General features: G+C 31.1%; 1 pseudogene; it reads left to right on the forward strand.

Moving 5' to 3' along the window:
- Positions 1-318: 318 nt before the first annotated feature.
- Positions 319-18,457, forward strand: part of LOC142321252 (cytochrome P450 4C1-like) — a 68,860-nt pseudogene continuing 50,721 nt past the window's right edge.

Genomic DNA, 18,457 nt, shown 5'->3' on the forward strand with positions numbered 1-18,457 from the left:
AAAAGTCAGTGAATCAGACTGTAAATAATAATTCAAATCAAAATATGGGAAGAAAAATTGAAAATTTGCTAGGTTATGTTTCTGAATAATAAATTGCAATTATTGGGAAAGGGGTTTAAAAAGGTGGCATGAGGAAAAGCTAAGAGGTAGAATATGGTGACATATAAGTGTAAAACTCTAAGTTCAGAAGGTAGATTATCATAGTAGTGAAGTAATTAAAAAATAATGATTAGTTATTAAAAGATTAGCAAAAGTGAAACAGCTTGATGAGAGCTAACTTAAATAAGACCTGAGGAATGGTATATTAATGGTACAATAATGGCATATGACCCTATCATATGCTTTAATGATAGTGAAGGTTGTTTTAGAGGGACAGACTTGGTAATTAAATGGACAGAAAACATAGAAATATAATTTTTGTATGGTTTTGAGTTGGCTGATCAAAAGGAACCACGTTCAGTGTATTGAAAGAAAGAATGTTGTACAAGTGTATGCTTCAACTAGTTCTTTAGGGAATGAAGAGGAGTTGTATAACAACTTACAAGATGTTATTGATATCTATGATATGAAATACTTATTATAGATGACTTTAACTAACAAATTAGTCAAGGAAAGGAAGAAGTAGTAGTGAAATGTCATGGAATAGCAGAAAGGAACGGAAGAGGAGAAAGTTCAGTAGAATTTTTAGATAACAATAAATATGTGCAATGAATTCATTTTTTTTTAAAGAAGTGTTTAGAGAAGAAGTGGACCTTTTTGTGAGGTGGAGGAACCCCATTTATAGGCGCCAAAGCAGTGTTGCACTCACTAACAGGTTCTGCAAGCTGTTACAGAATATACATTTGTATTCCTGCTCACTACCAACTAAACCTCCACACCTGGTGACCACACTTCCTGGGAAACCGCTAATAAAGCATTATTTCAAGAGGGGGGTAAGCGCCCACACACACATTCGGTCTCCATTAGCAAACTTCATTCATAGCAGACCACTACACGGCACACACTGAACACCAGAAATACCTAAAGAGAAAAACATTCAGAGAAAATAGAACACCTAACAGGTATTAAGATGTACCACACACATTTATACATTCATACCATCAAGCCAACACAAGACAAGCATACCACAATCAAGAAGACATGGCCACAAGACATAACTTATCCACCAAATTACACACAAAAGTTAATTAAATTTCCACAATCTTACCCAGAGTACAAAAAACACACACACAACTCAACTACTTACCACTTATCACTTAATGATTATGGCTGACGGTCACATGAAAATGCGACCGTCAGCTATAATCATTAAAAACGTGAGTATCAACCTCAGGCACCGGGTGTGGAGTGTCCACAGCCTCATCGCACCAAAGCGACCCCTATCATGCTCGAGAGGGTCCCCAGGACACTCAGCCGCAGACCTGTCCAACCCAGCACCCTCCGATGCTTCATTCCCTTGCAAGCCGCGCCAGTGCTCTCTATCTCCTATTAGTTTTTCTCTGGATTACAAAGTTCTTATAAAACTTTTCTATTATAATTTGCAATAATAGTCCACTACTTCACACCCTGAAGCATTATCTGCTGAAAATCCTCAGGTCTGAACATGTCCACCCGATCCAGTGCATCCAGCATGCACCTCCGTGCATCTTGGAACCTCGTACAACAGAAAAAGAAATGGTACAGAGTTTCCTCTATATCGGTCTGAATGGTCAAGAGCGAACCTAAACAGATACGATCTGTAACCACAATGCCCAGCCAGGAATTGCATAAGACTATAAACAATTGATCCATGAATCATACTGCACCAACTCCTTACATGAAACCTAAACCAACTCCTGGAGAAACCTAAATGTAGAAATAAGGAATGAACCAGACTTCATTATTAAAAATAAAAGAGTCATAACAAGAAATGTCTTATAGAACTGAATTTTGGTAGTGATAATAGATCTATATGTTCAGTGCATATCTAAATGAGATCGAGAATAAAGAAATTAATCAATAAGCATGCTTCAGGTTCTAAGAAAAATTAATAAGTAGTTATCTGACTCATTAAAATGGAATCCTCATCTATCTTAGAAAACAAACTAGGAAACTTTAATAATACGGACAGATCGGTTATGAAGACAATTAGATATATGGATTCTATAATGAAAAAATGAAGAAGATTGCCATATAAAATAATGTTGTTAGAAAAGCGTAGGATGAAGTATTCTAGGCATAACTGATTATAGAGTATAGAGAACTTTGTAAATATATATGGAGCATGTCATCTGCATGATTGGTTGGCAACAAAATAATTTATATGATAAAAGTAGTGCAAGAAACTTATAAAAATTAATCATGAGTGTAACAAGGAACATATAGTGCGCTTTTATGATAATAATGATGTTGAAGTAAGAAAGAAGGGGAAAATAGACCATTTTGAAAAAACTTTATAGGAATGAACAGGTTGATTTCAGTACCCCTGTTGGTAAAGCAAGAAAGATGTGCAGGAAATAGTAACAGAGGATTATTATACTCAATTAAGTCAATGAAGGAAATGAATGCAACTGGATTATCAATCGAACTGGTTAAGGGGAGAGGACATGCAGCAGCATTAGCATTATTCTTTAATGAACACCTAACTACGGTGATGGCTCTAACATGTAGACATAAAAAGAAAGAGAAGAAAGTTCTTGCAAATTGTAGACTGATCAGTTTAATTTCAACAACCTATAAAATGTTTATAAAAATAATTTTTTTTTAACGGCTTAATCAAATTTTAATGAATTCTTTCTTAGAGCAAATCTAGCCAGACCTAAATTTCAATAAACTGCAAATTAGAAGATTTGGAAATGATAGCTTCTCAAGCAAAATGGTTGGAGAAAATCAAATCTTGAGCCTAACATTCTTTCGGAAGTTGAGCACCAAGAATTTATAAAGATATATATACTCTAGGTCGAAGGAAACTTGCCAAAAGTAAACAATTTTTCAGATCAAACATGGACATAGATCTGAAAACTATGTTATGGTGAAAATTAGTTCTACCTGCAATCATTTCCTGAAAAAAATGAATTTTGGATCACAAGACTGTACAAACAATAGTTAATAACATTGAGAGATATATGTTAGGAACTACGAGGTAGAAAAGAAGAAGCACATGGATTAGGAAATAGACGGGGTAGCTGGATTACTGATCCAGAGAAAATGGAAATCACTAATGAAATTCCAAGAATAATAAAGAGAAAACGGAAATAGACGGAGCAGTATTGAGGGGAGACTATAGGTAGACCAGGAGGATAAAAGAATGGTGCAGCCGTAATTAGGAAAGTGGGCAAGAGGTGGTTGTGGATAGGTAAGGAAAAGGAAATGAGATGAATTTGTAGAGAGGTTACACTGCTAAAGATGCCCCCCCCCCACCACCGGATAGAACGTAGTAGAAATGAATAGCAAATATATTCAGTGAGATATGGTGTAATGCGTTTTTTCAGGAAGAATAAGTGAAAAAATTGAATAGAAATAACAATATAATATACGATGTATACAAATTTAAATATCTTAAAATAGTTTTATTTCACTGGAGAGAAACGCTATTTTTTATTCTAGTTTGTTATAAATTTGGTGAAGTGTTATGTATTATACTTAGAAATTCTTAAATAATTTCAAAAAAGGTTGATTTTAAAATATTGTACGTTGCATATGTTAGCAAAATCTTTTACTTCAGAGAAGTAATCGTGATTAAATTTTTATTTGTATTTGATTGTAATTTTTATTACATATATGTATATACATATATATATATATATATATATATATATATAAAGACTTATTAATACAAATTACTAACTTATATAGATATAGCAAAATTTGAAAGCTTAATTTGAAAGCTTTAACAAGTCAACTAGTAATCTTTGAAATATTCTCTGTCGTCATAGTAAAAAGATTGAAAATATTCCTCTAATAACATTTTGTGAGATTAAACTTTCTTGTATTTTTATTTATAACAGATTTTATCCAGCACATTTGGAATTAACCATTAAAATTTCTGCTGTAAAAATTACTACAAACTTTCAAAGTTCTGTTTTATAATTATAATAAAAGATATAATTTTTAATTTTCTTCTCAAAATGATATTGATTTCGGCGCCTTTTGAGGATGTACACAATACCTGATATTTACAACAAATGAGTCTATACTTAAAGAGTTTAAAAACCTGAAATTTTATCTAAATAGCATTAAAGCATTAGAAGTCAAAAAAATAAAATTAACATAAATGAAATAGATTTACACTTTTAATATTTATTTTAGAAAGAATAAAAGTCATTAAGAAATAATGAAACAATTCAACAAATAGAGGAAGCAAAGTATTCCCCAGCTTGTTTTACTGTAGATACCTCATAAAATAAAAATACAGGGATGAAACGAAAACGTTAAATCTCCGAAACAAAACAGTCATTGTAAACACTCATTATGTGTTTAAGCTAATTAACAATAAACTCTGTTTTCCTCAGGAAATCCAAAGAGTTTAAATGAAGTAATATTAAACCCGATCTGGAAGTGTGGAATACAACTTTGGAGGACGGTCACATAATCTAAATAGAAATACTACAAAGTTTTCTGGTGAAGTGTTTTACATTTTTCACCGGTTTTAAATATGAACAAAACAAAACAAATTTAATAATATTAATTTCTACTTTAAAAATATAGATTTACGCTAAGAAATTTATAGTATTTGCAATAATTAACTTCTTCAAATAAACTAACAATCACCTTTTAAATATTAGCGAAAACACTCACAAATAATTTTCGCGTGGAAAATATTGAAATACGGGTGGTTTTGAAGCATTCCAAAAAAAAAATACATTAATAATTATACTCTTGCTGAAACTCAATATTAAAATATTGCAAAATATTATTATTATCAAAGTAAAAATGAAAATAAAGATTTGTTTTTAATTGTTTTCATAATTTGTACAATATCGAGTACCGCTAATACGTAAGTCTTATCAGCAGATTCGCATAGTAATATGCATAATTTGAATACAAGTCAATCACACAGTACAACACAAAAAATACAATAAAAAATGTACTTTTTTCTAGTTAATAGTTAAAATTTGATCAAATACCTAATTAAAGTGGCGTCAGAAAGTAAGACAAAAGTAAAAAAAAAATTAATTAAAGTATATAAAAATTAATTAAAAAAATTAAACAAATTTCAGTAAAAATTAGAGTAAGTTTAAATAAAGATAATTTTTAACGAGCATAAATTAGGCTGTTCTTGCCGATTACATATTATAATATACAAAAGGTAAATAATACCCAGATCATACATATTACAATCTAAAGGAAAATATCTGTTAATATACAAAATACAGATTTTTACTTTTTTATTTATTAATTACTTTAATTAATTTATTAATTTTTTTATTTTTTATTTTATTTTTTAACACCTAATACGTAGTACATAATAAATTTTATAATAAAAGGAAAATAACTTTAAGAAATTCCCTCTAATAAATAATCAAAAATGTCTTTCTTAAAGATTTTTAATTTATCCATTTCGAAAATATGTGAAGACAATTTATTAAAAATGACTGAAATTTGGGTTTTTAAAGTCTTCTTCATATAAATTAAAATAATTTGGTGTTGTGTACGTTTTCTTGTATTGCAAATAAAAAGGTACTTTGCGTTTTACTAGGTATTTATTATTTTGGAAAAACAATTTACTTATTATATGTTGTAAAATTTTCATTTAAAAATATTATGCCATCACCAGTCCCACCAATGTCAATATTTTCCTCAATTTTCTTTCTATTCGTAACTACAAATATCTAGTCACTTTTTAACGAAACTGAACGATAACAGCCTTAAAAAAATATTTTTCCTAGACGGAAGTCTATGGACAACAATTATACTGGAAACAAAAAATTAATGCCCATTTCTTTGCCATCATTTTTAATATGTTCATTAAATTTTCAGAACAATCACCAGTTAGTCTTTTCTTCATACAGCGAATTTATAAATTAAAAACGCCTATATAGTGATCCAGTGTGCTCAATTTAATTTCTAAATCATTCCTTGTCAGCAAATTCCACTATTAAATTGTTAATTTTTGTTTAATTATTAGCCAATTTTTTAGTATTATTAACTACCCGAACCTTTATCTCCTCACGTGATTTAGCTAATTCCCTAATTTCACTATTAAGTACTTTTTTTAGTATTAGACATACATATATATGTATTTTCCGAAAATCGACAACAAACAAGATGAAAAACATTTTCGCATATGGCATTTGACTGATCTTCTTCAACCAGCAGTGACTCGTTAGAGGTTTGACAGTCGAAATTTTGTATTAGATCCAAGAAATTTGATCTAAGTCACCTACTAATACACCACTTACTTTCGCAGTAAATTCCCTTTCATCAAATAAAAATTAACAGAATTAATTATAATTATCAATAATAATAATTATTTACTTATTTGTTATTATTTTATTTTGTACAGTAGAACAACAAATCCGTGGTATATCGCATAATAAAGGCAGGTGATATTAATTTAATATTAATTTCAATCATATTAATAATAATGGTTTTTGAACATCCATTATGGTAATCATTAATGGTTTTTAAATTCCATTGCAAATAGCTGATCTTTGACCTTTTTAACTTGACCAAGTTCACTTCAAAAATATCAGTGTTCCTGCTGAGTCTTTGAACAATACTTTTACCTAACGGCGAAAGACGCGTTCTCTGATCAGGCATAGGAGTTGATTTCTTACACTTAATCTCGGAATTCTAAGCCCAACATTCGAAATATCAATATCTATCTTGTTATTAAGGACCTTATAGACAAATAAGGCATCCTGCAATTCTTCTGTTTTTCAGTGAGGGTAAGCCCAATTCGTATTGTGATCCTGGCAACTAGTATTATGAGTGCCAAAACCCCTTTTGTAAATTGTAAAAAGCTACTTTTGAACCGCCTCTATTTTATTGTCAGTACACATACTCTCTTATAATTTCAAATTACCATGCAACATTTCAAACTTGACCTAACGTAAGATCGTATAACCCTAAGATTGACTCAATGTTATTAAACGACACCCACAGTATCAATCCTAAGTTCTTAGACTTTATCTCTAAATGAACTACAGCTACCGAATGCAAGCAAACCCATATTATGTGTGTATGTATTTACATATAAATATGTTGTATGTGTGCACTATACGTTCTCTTGTGCTTTTCTTTGCTAAGTAATATTAATTTATTTAGCTAATTTAATCGAAATAAGCATAAAAACAAAGATTAATTAATTAATCAATGGATTAATTAATTGAAACCTTTGTTTTAATTATTGTATTGTTATATTGATTATGCTATTGCTATTATTGTTATATAACTATATAGATACAATTATTATTTTTAACAAATGGTAAGTTTAAAAATTTTGGGAGCGCTAGAAAATTTTTGATTCTCAGTTTGGGCGGTGTGCGAAAAAGTTGGAGAATAAATGCTCTAGAGTATGTTCCATCTACATACAACAACTTCAGATCCTTCCTTTGATTATACATATAAGACATATATTAATTACATTGCAGCGTTATGAAAAAAAAATGTTTCTGCGTACCTTAAATCCAACTCGACAGCACAGTCGAATCCATTTAGTTAAATAATCATCACCAGATGAATATCATTATTTGGATTCGGTTACCACTCGCATGAAACTCAATCAAAAAATGTTCCTTAGTAACAGAATAAATTTTGATGAAATTTTGAATAAATTTTTTGATGAAACGGAGTTAATACCAATAATTTTACTAATTCATCGTCTTAAAATTAATTATTAGAATCCGATTATGATCATATTATCACGTTTTCATATGAATTGAGTATTTAATTGTATGGTATAATAAAATAAATTAGTTAAACGTTAGAATTTTATTCAATCCGCTCATCTAAAAGTTAGAAATGGTGAATATCATATATTGCTTACAGGTGCGTTAAATTCCTATTGTATATAGAAATTTCCCCACGAAATATAATGTAAATAAAAAACAATAGCTTTGTTTAATTATAATACGAGAGCTTTAAATTCTATATAAAGCTTTTAGCAAATAAAATCATTTTTTAAGCCGTGAATGAACGAGGAAATCGATTTTATATATAAATTTTGAAATATTAATAAGTACACAAATTCAACAAGCTTTTTGTGGTTTAAAATAATACAAAAATTATTATTCTTCTCTTACCTGAATGTGTTTTGTATACGTGATGTGAAAAGGTATAAAGAGAAAGCTTATTTATTTTTGCATGTGTAAGTAGTACAAAAAGAATGGGAATGACTGTTGAAAGGGGATGAAAAAAGATGTGTTGAATGTTTATGTATAAAGTGCCATGGGAAATCGCTGTCAACATGTTGGCTGTATTTTCACAACTGGGTGAATCAATTAACAGTCAGTTCCCCATGTGAGTGATGTTACTTTTAGCAGACCCAACCTGTCAGCCTGACCTGATTTGAAAAGTAACGCTTTAAAATTATTATTTTTCCATCAGCAGTATACATTTTATTTACGACTAATTATTATTATTTTATTTTTGTTACCTTTTCCACTTTTTCTTTTTTAGTATTCTTTTTTTGTGTGTCAACTTTATTATTACCATGATTGATCTAAAATAAATTTTATCATTTAGTTTCGCAAAATTAAGAAACCCCTTTTGATAATATAGTAATATGTTTTCCAGTAAATAAATATTTTAATTATTAAAAAAAAATATTTTTACACGTGAACAGTACCGTTAATCGTTATTCATTATTTTCAATTTTTCTTTCAATTTACCAATCCTGATTTAAAATAGTGACATTCTTGAATTTCTGCCGAATTCAAAGAATCTGTTTCCCAAAATATATACCGAAAAGTTGTAGAAATTTTATGAAGCAAGATATTTGAAAATCTATATTTTACAGCATTAAAACTATATAGTTTATATATTTGTTCGAATTAATTGAGCTCTGAAATTAGTACAAGGTGAAAAGAAGTAATCACTATATTTATTCATTCTTACATCCTACTTACAAGAATATTGCAATCGCGAAAAATTTAGGTTTTCAGATTTCAACCGAAGTATCATTTTGACCATCCCCGAATGCATTTTGACTAGTTTCGGCGTGACGTCTGTACGTACGTATGTATCTCGCATAACTCAAAAACTGTTAGACGTAAAATGTTGAAATTTTGGATTTAGAACTGTTGTAACATCTAGTTGTGTATCTTTCCTTTTGATTGGAATCAACCGAACCAAAAGTATCGAGAAAAGCCCAAAATCTAAAGAAATTGGATTTTGGACTTTTTCTTAACTGCAATAATAAGCCCTCATTGAGAGATTTTCAATGGTATATCACAAGTGGTACTTATTTTCACTGGTTCCAGAGTTACAGCCAAGTAAGAATCTAATTAATGAAATATTTGGATTTTACAAAGGGACGGCACATCGGCAGGAATCCGACTTCATTTCCTCTTTTTTCATTTAAATGTATTGATTTATTAATAATTATTAACTTCTGATGTAAAAAAAATAACAATAACAATAATAACAAAAAAAATCTGGAAAAAAATCAGTATTACTGAAATAAAATTTTATGTACTTTGAAAAATTCTTATTTGTAATTTAATAGGCGTACAAGGAAATCATGTGGTCCACCTCAGATTTTTGAGAAATGTGGTCCGGAAAGTGGAATACACTTGTTTTAAATTTGGAACATAATAAGAATCATCTGATAAGACCAAATTCACTTGCCAGAAATGGCTACTTAAACCTAATGTATAACATTACGAATAAACCTTCTCTACTGAGAAAAAAAATGAGTGGAAAACATTTTGGCAAGTGAAAAATTAGATTAATATATTGGATAAGGTTAAACTTACCTATAAAAACTGTAAATTAAATATGGAAAATGGAAGTTTTAACAAATTTTTTTAAGTAGCGATATGAACTTCAACCCCCAATTTCATCTAAAACAAAAAAACTTTCTGTTCTTTGTTGGAGAACAAATACAGGAAACACTGAGACTGTATGGCTGTCTGTCTCCTTGGTATCCTACTGACTAGATAAAGTTAAACTGAGCTCCTACGAGATTAAAACAGGATATTATAGAACTGAAAATTAATAGCATAAAGACAAGTTTAAACATCTTTCCGCTTTACTGCATTTAGATTTTTCATTGTAGAAATTTAAAAAATCCCTTCAACTCACTAAATTTTCAATTCCATTTCTAAGAAATCAGAAAAACTGAGTAAGGTCTAGAGTGTTTGAATAAATTTTGATAAAGTATTTTATCTACATAGGACCAAGGCTGGAAATAAAGATGACAACCCTTATCGATGGGGCGCTATCTCGGTTAGAAATCGTTCATAAGTATCATTCCAGCTTTCAACGCAATTCAAATTATTCAACTTATCCAATACTAATTATTTAAAAAAAAAAAATATTACCAAAATATCTCGGATTACTAGTAAACTCAAGGGGAACACTTTCGACAAAAAAGTATTTCCAAAATCGTCTAGAAAAAAGACAATGTTTCATCGATTTGGAATTTTATTTTTCTTGTTAAGGATTTTCAAACTCACCGAAAGTTTTCCCAAATGCTGGAAGACTGAAGAAAATATCCCGAAAAACTCTTAAGGGGCCATGTTTGGTTGTTTTAAATAATTTTTTTGAAATTTATTAAGTTCATATGTTTAAATGTTGATTTATGATTACCAAAATACCATCATGAGTTATTCCGCCAGGACGTTTAGTGTTGATTAAATTACTTGGACAACGGATGACTATTTTATATTAAAAAGTTATTCGGAAACAAGAAAATTTTGTGAATAAAAAATACATATATTTAGTTCTTAGCTGAGTTATGTCCAGATATAGCATTCCAAAAATAAATTTTTAATGATAAATGATTATATATTTTTTTGCTTTGAGGGTGAAAGTTAGATTTTGTAACACAGGTTTGTTTCACTTATCTGATTAAAATTTGTTTTACTTTCTGAAAGATGCGTTCAGTTTTAATTAATTCCATTTTTATTTTAATTATTCGTTGTACAATCCCATTTATTTACACGAATAGAATGTACTGGTATTGTGATCAAAAAATAGTTTTTTATTAGATGTGAAAATCAGCAGAGGTTTGGGTCAAGTGGTGTATTGTCCTCTTTCATATCCGAATTATCAATTAACAAAGAAGTCATTTTGAGAAACCGATCTTTAGTTTTTTATTTTTTTAGCGGTAAGGAACTGAATTTTTTTTTCTTAAAAAAAATCAGTTCAATTTTTGAATTCAATCAATTCAAATTTTTTTTAAGAAAAAAAAATCATGATATAACAAATTAATATTTTTTTTACTTTATTCTTTTATCACAAACAAATTAGTATGCAAAATTTTCAAAGATAAATCAAAGTTTTGGATATCTTTATTGATTAACTGAAAATATGACTAGAATATCGAATAAGGTTTTGTTCTCAAATGCGGTTAGATGTGAGCTACAAATCGGAGAAGTTTGAAAAAGATCACCAACTGGTTCATCATATTGAGATTACTTGTAATCTTCAATTGTGGCATAAAGTGAAAAAAGACACATTATTTAGTGCTGAATTTAGGTTATACTCTTATGGAATCATTGTAAAGATAAAATTAATTAAGTAAATAAAAAAATGGTGAATATTATACATTAAATTTTGATATAAAATATAATAAAATCACACAAATTACATAAAATATAAATTTCTTCTCCATTAAACAATAAATTAACACATCTAAATAATTATATACAAAAAAAAATATATATAGACAATTGTGTAAAATGGATTTATATTTCATAAAAATAATGATTATTAATTTTATTTAACGATGGTTAATCTAGAAGGTGACTCGATAAAATAGCTTATTTAGGTTTAATTTTACGATTTTATTACATTTTTTTAAACGAAATTTTAATTAAAGATAATGATACGTGTTAGCGTTGTGCATTTCAATAAAACATGCAACTCTATTTTAATGAAATAGAATATGTATTTCAGTAATTATCATCGTTATGGCATGAATGCATTTGACTTGGAATTGAAATAAAAAGATAATGGGGCAAATAAGCGGTGAGTTTAACTAAAACCGTTGAGGGTAAATATGATAAAGAACGATGAAATGAGTTGAAGACGGATTCGTGATTAAAGAATCAGCTGTGGGGATTCCCACGCGCGATGCGATGCGGTGTATTTATCAGGGGCTGAGAGAAGTATGATAGGGACCAGGGTAAAGGGGTCGGTAGAACTGAGTTTAATAATGAAGGCGATATATCATCATTAGAGGCAGAGTTGGCTTAAGAAGCAAACCTTTCCCCCAGTTCCTTCAGCATCACCCTTTCACCGTCTCGCTGAGGTACCTCTATCTCTAATGGCTTAACCAGGTGCCTCAATACCTCAACCGTTTACAATACCGTAACTACTAAATATCTCCTCCTCTCTTTTTAACTACCCTCTGCACACTAAATAATCGGTACCTGCTCATCATTACTGTTCCTTTATATTTATCTTAACTTGTCATATTTGTCATTTATAAGTAATTTATTAATAAATCATTTTAAAATAATAATAAGTGGGAAAAAATTCAAAATAGTATTTTTGAGAAGCAAAATTACTGAATTTGAGCAGTGTTTAATTATTGAATAGATCAAATTATAAATGTATGATATTTTAAGAACTGAAAAGCTTTAGCCAATAGGTAATTTTATAATTACATAACTTTTAATGCTAATAAGTTTATAAAACGTTATTTTGAAAAACAAACGTACACTCTTAAAAAAACTAAACCCAGCATGTTTTCTCTGAGTAAGTACTTGCACTAAAAAAAAATTGTATATATATCCAATTTTTCTGCCAAATATTGCTGTTAGTTCTAAAATGGGAATTTGGTTATGGCCAACATGTATTTGGTAGTTTCGTACTATTTACGTTACAATTCTTTGATAAATTATGAATTTATATAGCAGAAATGAAAATATGGAAGTTTCAGAGGGGAGATTGTGAGCAAGAATAAAAAGATGTATTATGAATTAATTGTATTGTAACAAGACCGGCATAACGGATCTGAGTAACGAATTCCTACCAATTAAGAAGAAAGTAGTATAAAATATAGTAATGGGAGGCATCCAGAAAGGAGCTAAAAGGAACCCTTGTAGTAATGCTAACAGGACCGTTTAACAATCGTCTTTTGTAATACTGCCCACTGAGACACACCTAAACAAATGTTTCTCCGTGAGAAGAGTTACCGGACCCAAGCTAGGAATAAAAGGGAGGGTCGATCGTTCTCACGCTCAACTTGGGTCTGGTCCCGCAGATAAAAAGATAGGAGTATAAATACTCCGAGGAAAAGCAATTGAAATCGGATCCGCGAATAGAACGAGAGAAATGAAGTTCTGCGATGGAGTTCTGCGAAATCTTTCTATGCGAGTCTGCGAGATGTCAGTCAGAAAGAGCATTCTGCGAGAAGATCAGTGAAGGAGCAAATTTTTAGTTTAGCTTGGACACAATTACGGTGACGTTACAAGTAATTCCACTACACGAAAACAAGGAATAGTTTGGTGATTTACTGTTAAGACTAAGTGAAAGAGATAATTAACTAAATTTCATTCCTATACTGTAGTTTTATTTGTGAGCAGCAAAGGTATTTGAAGTGAAAAAAGCTTTATGCTTATCTTATCTATTGTACAGAGTGATTTTTTAGTCCTATTACCCAATTTTAAATGTAATTTAAGAAAGGGAAATTTAGGTGGAATAAAATGTATTTGTTACCTACAAAAAAGAGACTTAATAAAAATCTATTACTTACATAATTATTGAAGAATATGTTCAAAATGCCCACCCCTTGCAGTTATACACGCACGGACTCTCTTCAGCATATTAGCAGAAACCTTTTTAAGAGTTGCATTGGAAATATTCGTGATTAAGTCTGTAATATTGACTTTAAGTTCATCAATTGTGTGAGGATTGTTTTTGAAGGCCTCGGACTTAATATAGCCTCACAAAAGGTAGTCAGGATGTGAGGTCTGGGGACCTGGGAGGCCATAAGCCCTTGCTTATTATTCGATCATCAAAGAACTCTTGCAGAAAATCAACGGTTTCTCGAGACGTGTGGCATGTAGCGCCGTCTTGCTGAAACCAGCAATACCGTTCTTGAGGTTCCAGGAGAGACACAAATTGGCGCACAATATTCCTGTATACTTCACCGTTTGCTGTCTGTTCGAAGAGTACGGCTCCGACTATACGATGACGAGATATCGCACACCACACACCGATTTTTTCAGGAAGCAAAGATTTGTCTTGTAAAGCGTTAGGATTTTCAAGCGCCCAAAATCGACAGTTTTGACTGTTCACATAACCATCGAGATGGATCCAAGCTTCATCACTAAAGAACAACGTGTTTAAAAATTCAATTCCGTTATCATTTATGAGAGACCTAAACCGACGGCAATATTGCAATCGCTTGTTTAAATCTGGAGGCTGAAGCTCTTGGACTAATCGTACGCGATAAGGATATAATTTCAATTTTTTTAGCGGCATTCTGAACACTCGAATATGACAAACCGACTTGCGTGGAAAGTTTTCGTAAACTTTTCCGTGGAGAATTAAGCGATCTTGTTTTCACATTCTCTAAAAGTCATCTGTCAAGCGAGTCGTTTTCTGTCGCAAACACTACCTGTCTCTCGAAATCGGTTTGCTAGCCAAGAAATTGACATTTTTTCGGGCGGAGAAACACTAACAAATTTAATTTCAAATGATTCTTCTACACTCGCGTACGATTTTGTAACAAAATATTGTTCAAGAATGAAAACTCGTTGTTCTATGGTAAAAGACATTCTGTTCGTAACACGACCGGAAACGGCACAGAAGTTTACACAGCTCAAGAAGAATCATCTTACACTGCCGTATCTATACCGGTTGAGTAGCGCTACCAACTTCGTGCCACAAAACAAAATTTCCCTTTCTTAGAAAAAAATTTTCAGACATTAACAATTGGGTAACAGGACTAAAAAATCACTCTGTACTATTGTTGTACATGGTCGTGCTAATGTATTTCACCGATTAGATTGAAATCTGGTTTTCATTATTTATTTACCTGTGAATAAATCCTGAAGATTTCTTTGAATGCTGTTTTGTATGTAATCTCTCTTTATTATGATTATTATTATTGAAATTTATGATTATTTTTTTGTAATTGACATTTAATATTATTATTGTTTATTTTTTTTTTCTTGAATTTTTACGGGCATCGACTACTAAGGTAGTTAGACCTCGTCACGTTCTTAGAAAGAAATTATATCACCATCAGGATCGTCATATGTAAGGGTGTAAAAGGCCCTTACATTCTATTTAAAAGTACAATATACACAGAAACATTAATAACAACAACAAGACAAAATAACACTTATGGGGTGTAAAGGGCTCCGTGATTAAATTTGAGATAAGTTTCTCAAAAGACTATGAAATTAAAAATACAAGATATCAATGCCATTTCCTTCTTCTACATGTCTCGTTTATAATTTGTTTAAGCACCCTCGGGGCGACCAGAACCGCCGTTGATCAGTATATCAGTCGCGCCAGGGCGCCGTGGCAGTTGACTCCTCCTTATAAATAAATAGGCTACAGGCATGCACCCCGCACACCCATAGCCTCGCGCCCTCAATCCACCCTTGAGGTTCCCCCATGCCATCATCGGAACACCCCGACTCACTACTCTTGAATGCAGACGAGCCAGGGTGGCCTAGGCAAGAGGGCTACCTCCCGTCACTACACGTGCCACGCTTCGAGAATTCCATATTTAAATGAAACTACCTTTTAGATATTCTTTAACACATCTTTAAAATTTTTCACTTTTATAGACTTCTAAGAAGTCCACTGGCGTGTAAAAATGCAACTATCTTTTCTTCATTTCCATTATCCAGATCAGCAGTAATATCATTTCTAAGACGGAACCTCTTTCTGAGGTCCTCATATATGGTACAGTCTTCTATTAGATGCTTGACTGTCACTGTTTTATTACAAACACCGCGCATTGGTCTCTCTTCGCCGGTTAACAAATATAAATTTGTTAATCGCGAGTGACCGATTCTAATTCTGGTCACCGCTACTTGTTCTCGGCGAGTCAACTTCACGTCGCTTTTCCATTTATATGGAGAAGTTTTAACTGAGTTTAATTTTGTATTTAAACTCCTCCATTCAGTATTCCACTTGTTTTTAACTACGTTAGTTAGACAGTTTTTAACATCTGCCACTCTTACAGGAAATGCATCCAAATCATCGCAGACTGTTGCCTTTCTGGCAGCTTCGTCTGCGCTTTCATTACCTGTAATACCAGCATGCCCTGGAGTCATACAAATACGCATCGCTGTCCTCGTTGATTTGAAACGTATAAAATAGACAGGACGTTTGAAATTAGGACATCCTTAATGTTTTTGTTCCGAATTGCAACAAATGCACTTAGAGAATCGGAACATATTAGCACTCTCTCTTCGCAATAGTGTTCTGTGTAGCAAAGAGCTTGCTGAATGGCAGTAAGTTCTGCCGTATAAACACTGGCCATATCTGGCAGTTTCCAACAATGGGCTTCTCCATTTACATATATGGAGCATCCAACACCATGTTCGGTTTTAGAACCGTCAGTATAAATTCTAATATGTTCTTCGTAACTACTGACGGTTGCCAAAAATTCCTGTTGAATGATCACTTCAGCTTCATTTTTATTAAAAATTATCAAGATAGGAGTGAATTACGACGTTTTTTTTTAGGCATAATAATTATAATTGAAAATTAACTATTAATTCGATTCCGGTGTGTATGAAAATTTTCTTTGGGTGTTGTCAAGTAAATTCTGTTAGTTTTTAACTTTTTGTTAAGTCCTAAATTTCCTGCAGGGATATAATATTTAGTTAGTTAACATGTGAAGACATTGAAATATACTTTTGCCTTAACCTTGATACCCAGGATCAAAAATGTATACATGAGTGCAAAGATCTTTTACTAAACAGTTTGCGGAATCTAATTCCTGAAAATTTATGAACAGAGAAACAAAATTTGTAAATTCGGTTTCTTGGACAAACACTGAACTTTTTCAGTATGCAAATAAACAAATTAATATATAAATGGTCTCTAAAATTTCTCAGAAGAAAAGGAAGGTTAATCCAAAAACAGATCTTATATGTTATTGGATGTGAAAAACCTTTAATTGACATTGCGCTCATTAATACCGTTATGTTTAATAATGTTAGTGACAAATTCATCAACGAAACCCTAATAAAATTTCGGCTACATTTAATTTAAATTATTAATACAATTTTTGTTTTTGAAAGATCTTTCACAGATAATATTGAAATTGTAGAATGGAAAAAAATTAATTATCGAAATGTTTAGAAAACTATAGTTGCACAGTATGTATACCGGTAACATTTAAATTTGAAAACAGTTTAATACTACATATCTACGAGGTATTTATTTAGAGGTGGAAAGAATGGGGTTCTACGTAGTTAAAAATAATCTATATTATGGTGGGTTTTTAATTTTATCTGCCATCTCGTATCCGCCATACTGAATCAAACAGATTTTTTTTTTAACTACGTAAAACCCCATTTCTTTCTGCCACGATGTACTTCTCAGATATGCAGTATAAAGCTTCCATACTTAAATATCACTCTATATATATACAGTATATGTTTTAAGAGATTTACATATTCCTTATCTCTTTGATGTCTTCATGATAAATTTATGATGTACCATCATAAATTTTGTTTCAGTTTACATTTAGCTTTTTGATTTAAAGATAAGTTTCTTGACTGCAGTTTAAAGGTTAGATTTAAATATAATCTATAAAGAAATAAAGAATATTGTTTTTTTTTTTTATTTCTTCAGTACGTAACTAAAATTTTAACTACATGCATATACTTACTAAAGAAGAATTGATATAATGATATTTATCATGGAAAAATAAGACCAATTCTTAAAAAAATAGGAATTTCTAAGCCCTTTTAACAATTTATAGGAAATTGTGATAAAAACTAATGTTAGTAAGGATTAAAATTAATGAATGAACGGATGGTAAAGTAAGCTTCCTGTTTCGATTTGTACAATGTAATTTGTTAACTACTAGCAGTTAGAAAGCGATTTGTAAACTGTCTTGTTTCAAATTCACATTGTGTGCTAGCGCTTGCTCGTAGTCAGTGACTACGTAACACAATTAATTGCTACCAGCCCGAAACTTGTTGAAAACAGTTGTGCTTTTTGACCGACCGCTCAACACGTACAAGAACATAACATTTACAATAATATCGGTCCCATGGGATGACTTTACTGCGCGCCACTGCCGTCTCCTTCACAATTCACAACTCAAAAACTAACCGTGGCTACAAAAGCAAAACATCCCATTCCGTCTCTTTCTCTTCCTTCC

The sequence above is a fragment of the Lycorma delicatula genome, chromosome 3, assembly GCF_047948215.1.
Source record: "Lycorma delicatula isolate Av1 chromosome 3, ASM4794821v1, whole genome shotgun sequence".
NCBI lineage: Eukaryota > Metazoa > Arthropoda > Insecta > Hemiptera > Fulgoridae > Lycorma > Lycorma delicatula.